Source organism: Papaver somniferum, chromosome 5 (assembly GCF_003573695.1).
Source record: "Papaver somniferum cultivar HN1 chromosome 5, ASM357369v1, whole genome shotgun sequence".
Lineage (NCBI taxonomy): Eukaryota > Viridiplantae > Streptophyta > Magnoliopsida > Ranunculales > Papaveraceae > Papaver > Papaver somniferum.
The window spans coordinates 33,480,494-33,487,755 of record NC_039362.1 but is presented as its reverse complement, the minus strand read 5'-3'; positions in this window follow the sequence as shown (position 1 = coordinate 33,487,755).

Here is a 7,262-nt window from a genome sequence, read left to right as displayed (position 1 = left end):
TCATTGGTTCTGATATAGTTGCTTTCAAACTCTCCATTCAAATTTCAAAAAATGTGGATTACTCATCCAGATTTCCTTCAAATAGTCAAAAACTCTTGGATAGTAGACATTAGTGGAAATCCCATTTATATTTTCTTGAACAAGTTAAAAAGATTGAAGATCATCCTCAAAAAATGGAACTGGGAAGTTTTTGGAAATGTGCAAGTTAAATTGAAACAAGCAGAAGAAAAAGCTATGGAAACAAATATATTATCTGATGAAGACCCATCAAATTTAGAGCTACTGAAAAAGTATATTACTGCTAGAGGTGAAAGGGATTTAGCTGCTCAGAATCTTCATACCTTCCTAAGTCAAAAAGCTAGAGTAAATTGAATTAAATTTTGTGATGCCAACAAAACCTTTTTTCACACTTCTATTAAGTTGAGACACTCTCAAAATTTTATTACAGAATTAGTTAATGATGATGGCTCTGTGGTAACTAATCCAAATGATATTGCTTCCTTACTTATTCAATACTTCAGTTCAAAATTTTCAGCTCAACCAGTTCAAATATCAGAATCAATTTTGGATGCTGCCCCTCATGTAGTCTCTGCTGAAGACAACAATTTCTTAGAACAAGTTCCATCCAAAGAAGAAATTAAGCAGGATACCTTTGAACTTAATCAAGATGGCTCTCCTGGCCCTGATGGTTTTACATAAATTTTCTACAGAGAAGCATGGGATATTATCTGTGAAGATTTAGTGTAAGCCATTCAATTCTGCTGGTATAATCACTTAATCCCTTCTGGTCTTAATTCTAATTTTCTAGTACTTATTCCTAAGATTAATGGTGTTAAGAAAGCTAACCAATTCAGACCCATTGGCCTTAGCAATTTTTGCTTCAAAATCTTTACTAAGATTATTACCTTGAGAATGAATACCATTATCCAAAAAATCATCTCTCCCCAACAATGTGCATTCATCAAAGGAATAAGCGTTCATGAGCAGGTTCTATTGGCATCTGAGATGGTGAATTAAATGAATATCAAGAGAAGAAGAGGAAATGTGGGACTTAAACTTGATATATCCCAAGCATATGACACTATTAGTTGGAATTTTTTAACAGCTGCTATGAGAAAATATGGTTTTTCTGTGAAGTTTTGTCACTGGATCCTTGTTCTTCTACAAACTACAAAAATTTCTATTTTACTTAATGGTGGACCTATTGGATACTTTGGAGTAAGCAGAGGAGTTAAACAAGGAGACCCCTTATCTCCAATTCTCTACATCTTAGCTGCAGACATCCTCAGCAGGATTCTCTCAATTCATCCAAGAAGGGAAAATTCAGCCAATGGTCATTAGAAGAGGTATTCATCCTTCTCATCTTTTCTTTGCTGATGACATCTTCATTTTTTGTAATGGAAATAAAAGAACCTTAGTTCATCTTAAAAACCTCCTACTAGAGTACCAAAATGCTTCAGGTCAACTAGTCAATGCTGCTAAAAGTAAATGCTTTATAGATGGTACCTCTACTACAAGACAATATCAAATAGCTAAGTTGATGAATATGAGATTATCCTCCTTCCCAGATAAATATCTAGCTGTTATTCTTGCACAAGGTAAGTTAAATCTGAACATTCATGGTCCTTTGTTGATATGCTCCAAAAAAGATTAGCTAGCTGGATTGGCAACTTCCTGAATTTTCAAGCCAGAGTTACTCTTATAAAATTTGTACTTAGCAGTATTCCCTTATACAATATGTCAATATATAAATGGCCAAGGAAACTAGTGGAAGCTTGTGAAAGAATTTTGAGAAACTTTCTCTGGAGTGGAAATGCTGAGGATAGAAAATACATTACAATTTCCTGGGAAAAAGTTTGTCCACCTATAGAAGAAGGGGGGATGGGAATAAGAAAGCTTGAAGACATAAATAAATCTCTTTTGATGAAATTACTGTGGAAAATTGTAAATTCTAAAGAAGACTGCGCTAAATTAGCTAAATTCCAAGATCTTCAAGGCAACTGGATTACTTACCATAAACAATCCTCTATACGGCCTGGAATCAAATGGATTTTGCATGACTTTGAGTGTAATGCAAGATGGTTAGTGGTGGATGGAAATAAGATATCTTTATTGTTAGAGCATAGCTCGGTCGACCTCGCATGCGATGATATATCAAGCATGTTTGTCAATGTTAGTGATCAAAACTATGAGTCTTGATTTCTAGTCTACATAGTTAGTCTCGGATTAGGATAGAAAAGTGTAGTTGAGCTCAAGGACTTCATGGCGATTCATCATATAACGACGAAGATCTACTCAAGGAACCGTGGAACTTCATCAACAAAAAGGTATGTGGAGACTTGAACTTATCTATCACTCAAAAGTCTATCTATTTTATCTCCTACTTCTTATGAGACAAATAGTCGTATGCTATATAGACTGGATCATACACATTTGACATTTCGAGCTGAGTATTCACTACTTATCTTTTTCTCGAAATCGTGTGTTGGTAAAGCGTTTCGCTTTGATCAAGTTTATCTTCACCTAGTGACGAAAGTCATGAAAAGTTTCAATTACTTTTAGAATTGCTCTGACGTGAAACGGTCTGTGAATAACGGCTATATAACGTCCTCTAAGAATGTCTCAATGATTGGAATGAGAATTTAGATTACATAACCATGTATTCCTTAATCCGAAGTTTTCGAACTTTGTTGATTGAGAGAAAACGGAGGATTGGCATTTCCAAGTCTGCGAACTCAGTCCGTGAACTGACGGAAGTTCTCTTACCTAGAATTTCTGCTGGGATTTTCCAGAAACCCGTTTGCGTGTTTAGTCCGCGAACTGGTGGAAGTCTCTTTGCTAACATTTTCTGCTGAGTTTGGAAAACTATGTCGGTTGCCTTAAGTCCGCGAACTTGTTTCTGAGCTTAAGTGGTTATGATCTAAAGATGTGCTCTGAACATGAAACTCAAATTACTAAGGAATGCTTTATGCAAACCATGGCTATAAAGTTCATGATCCGATTCATCGAATCGAATCATCTTTGTTTCAATTGTGTCTTTTATAGTTACATAAGATCTCATAGCAATTGAACAACTCTCTACCTAGTTCATTTGAGTCAATTGAATTAGTTATGGTGAAGAAGAACTAGGTTAATATGAATTGCTCATATGGTAAACCTTTTGGGTTACTATGTTGAACCAACATACACGTACACGTTTGGGCACGGTTTTCACAAAACCAGTAAACGTCTACCCAAGTGTGTGTGACAAGCTAAGTTTTCTATCTAACGGCTGAGAAATATTAGCTTGAATCTAAATCAAGTTTTCATCGAACGGTGAATATTGATTGCTTTGTAACTAAGGCAAAACCCTGATTCGAAGACTATATAAAGGAGACATCTAGCATTGGGCAAAACTAATCCCCACACGTCAGTTTGATACTAGTAAGCTCGATAGAGTCGATTCTCCTTTAACCTTTGGTTTTCTTCTCTAAAACCAGGTTAACGACTTAAAGACTTCATTGGGATTGTGAAGCCAGACCGATACCACTTTATCGTAGTTGTGTGATCTGATCTTGCATCTTCTATCGTACGAGTACAATCTTTGATTGGCTTGAGATCATGAGAGTTCTCCGATAGGCAAGATAAAGAAGTCACAAACATCTTCATCTCACTGTTTGTGATTCCTCGACAAACCGCTTGTGTAGTCAAGAAGGATTGTTGAGAGGTGATTGATTAATCTAGGTTGTTCTTCGGGAATATAAGACTGGATTATCAATTGGTTCATGTTCACCTTGATTTTATATCTTAAGACGGAACAAAACCTAGGGTTTTTCTGTGGGAGACAGATTTATCCTTTGATAGACTTTTCTGTGTGAGACAGATTTGTTTATTATCAAGTCTGCGATTTTGGGTTGCAGCAACTCTTAGTTGTGGGTGAGATCAGCTAAGGGAATCAAGTGCGCAGTGTCCTGCTGGGATCAGAGGCGTAGGATTACAATTGTACCTTGAATTAGTGGGAGACTGATTGGGGTTCAACTACAGTCCAGTCCGAAGTTAGCTTGTAGTAGGCTAGTGTCTGTAGCGGCTTAATACAGTGTGTATTCAATCTGGACTAGGTCCCGGGGTTTTTCTGCGTTTGCGGTTTCCTCGTTAACAAAATTTCTGGCGTTTGTGTTATTTCGTTTTCCGCATTATATTGTTTATCTTTATAATTGAAATAATACAGGTTGTACGTTAAAGTTTAATCGATTAGAGATCCGACCTTGTAGTTGTTGATTTCATTGATTAACACTTGGACATTGGTATTTGGTACCGTCCAAGTTATTCCTTGTATTTGATAAAGACTCGCGATTGTTTTTAGCTTGAGTAAAAATCAAATCAAGAGAGAGAGATATTGACTCCTTGAGATACTTTAATCTAGATTGAGTCTGACTGTCTAGTTGATTCTCTAGCAAAGTATTTCGGAGTTAGCCCATACAGATTGCTAAGCGAAATATTGGGTGGTGTTGTTAGACCCTCGTTTTTTAAATTGGTATCAGAGCAGGCAAACACGTTAAAGACCTTATAAGTCTGTGTTTGTAGAGATATGATTATGGACGAGTCTATCTCTAATAACGTACCGGTTCAGAAATTACCAGATGATTCTAAAAGCTTGGACTCACCTGAGAGAACTGTCACATCTAAGTCAATATACAAACATTCTCTTGATGTAAAAACTGTTGATTGGGAAACTCTCCTAAAAGAATAGTTGGATGAAATTTCTGATGAAGGTGATTCAGATATTGATAGAGATGTTGATGAGGAAGTCTCAGAGTATGTTAAGTTTTTGGATTCATGGAATATGAAGAAGATTACAACTTCTCATGTCACACCTCTACTGACTCCTCTCTGTCGAGAAAACAAGAAATTGAGAAGATGTTACGCAGGTGTTTATTTTTCGAATCGTTCTACCGAATCCTCAAGGATTCTGAGGAAAACTTACGTATGAAGTCACTTGAATGTGATAATCTTTATCAAAAGTACTTTTTGTTGGAAGAGAAACTTGCAGAATCTGAAGCAAGGTTTAACTTCTAGCAAACAAGTTTTGACGACAGAGAAAGTGCTTATCTCACTCGAGAAAAACGCCTTGAGGATGATTTAGCTGCTGCTCTTGATAAAATCAAGATGTTGGAAGATGACTTCAAAAAGTTAAATACTAGTTCAAGCAAATTAACCACTATGCTAGCATCAAGTAAAAATCCTCGTGATACACGAGGATTGGGCTATAAGGGAATAGATGCTCTAAGTACTAGCAAAGAGGTAAAATTTGTCAAGTTTAGTGATTCTTCTCGACAAAAGGTTTCCACCGATGGCAAAAGTGAAATACCTTCTCCGGAGTTAAGGTTCAAAAGAGAAAAATTTATCAACCTCCAAAGTTAGCACACACAGATCGAGGTAAGAACATTCCTTATGTTTGCCACTATTGCGAAAATAAAGGTCACCTGGAAAGGAGATGTCGTTTCCGTATAAGGAATGAGAAACTTCATGATGTTCTTGTTTTGGAATCACAAGAAGTTGTGAAACCAAGATCATATGTTAAGACTGATCCTCTTAACGTTACAGGTTGTAATTGTCCAACCTTTAGGAAAAGGAATCAGTGATATGATAGACCTAGATTTGCCTATAAACGTCGTACGAATCCTTTTCATAATCGTAATGTTTATCAAAAGGATAACTTCGTAAAGACGAAGACAAGATCCGATGCTCCCAATTGGAGAAAGACTAACTTGCAAAAGAATAGTCAATCCAATTCTCTTCCAAGAATTCTAGAAGAGAGTGATGGGAAGAAGATTCTGACTGTTCCTAAACGCACTCAGAAGTGGATACCGAAGAAAGACAATGACGTTTTGAGTGTGAAAAGGAATGATCTTCCAGAAAACTCCATGACTATGGAAAAGGCAGTATCCATGATGTTGAAACTTAACAAGTTTTTTTTGTAAAAATGGAATTGGATGTGAAAGGTTCTAAAAGTGATCTCTTTCATGATAATCCAAAGGTCGCTTTTGGTGAGAAAGACTTTGTTCACCCCAACACAACTTGATTGTGTTGCAAGTGCATCCTCACCAAGGAATGCCCTGCTTTGTATATGGTGAGGGAAGCACAAGAATTGGGGCACACAGATTATATTCAGTAAGGCGGTAGAATTCGATTGGATTCATCTAAAAAGGTATGTCTATAAACTTGAGCAAGATTTGTACTTTTATTTGCTTAGAATACTTATAATAATCTTGCTTATCGTTCATTTCTACCTAACTTGATATGTGTTTAAGGTTCTTAAATGTTTAAGGTTCTTAAATGTTTAGGTTTGAAAATAATAGTTCGGGATGTTTGGAATACATGGTACACATACCAAGTATGCATAACAACATTCAAAATCAAAATCCAGGGGTTTAAGTTCACAAACCCGTATGCATACTTGACATCAATTTTCGGTAAACTTGTTTTGGCTGTAACTTCTTCGTCCGAACTCGGATTTACCTCATTCTTTTTGAATTATCTTTCTTATTGAATTCCTTAAAAATGGAGATGAGAATTGTTGAATTTGGATGAGTTAATATTGGTCTTTGTCTTGTCTCTTGTTTTTTAGTGTTTGCTCCGTTTCGTTGCACTTTTTCTATTCTCTTGGACTTGGGCACTGGGATTCTTGGAGAAATCCTATTCTAAGCTATTTTGTGGCTGTTACAAGAGTGATGTTGGTGAATCACAAAGAAGGAAGTTCGAGAATGGGTAGTAGTTCACATTGTTATATATTCTTGAGTGTTCACAATCATGGTGCATAGTCGTCAATGACTTTGTATGTTCTTCTTTGTTAAGGAAATCTTTTTATACGCTTTTGGTAACCACTCTTGGTATAAATCCGTGCGAAAAAAATTGATTCTACCTTCTAAGAGAAAAGATTGTTATTGCAGTATTAATCTTTATGATTTTTTGATATTGCAATTGTTTATGGGATATGTATTGTTTGCGTCCGTGAACTTGAAGGTCTCAATGTTGTCAAAAGTAAAGTCGTTCATAAATTGGTATTCCTATTGATGAAAGGACGACCGGACTTTTGACAAATACAAAAGTTATACCTATGCAGTCATTTATTTGATGGAAAATAGGGTAAAATCTTTTGTGTGACAAGGATAAAGTCTATTATGTCATTATGCAAATAGTGACGGAAAGATAGAATATATACTTGTATGTATTCCACAGTAATGATCATCACTTATCCATATCTTATGTATTACTGTGAGGCT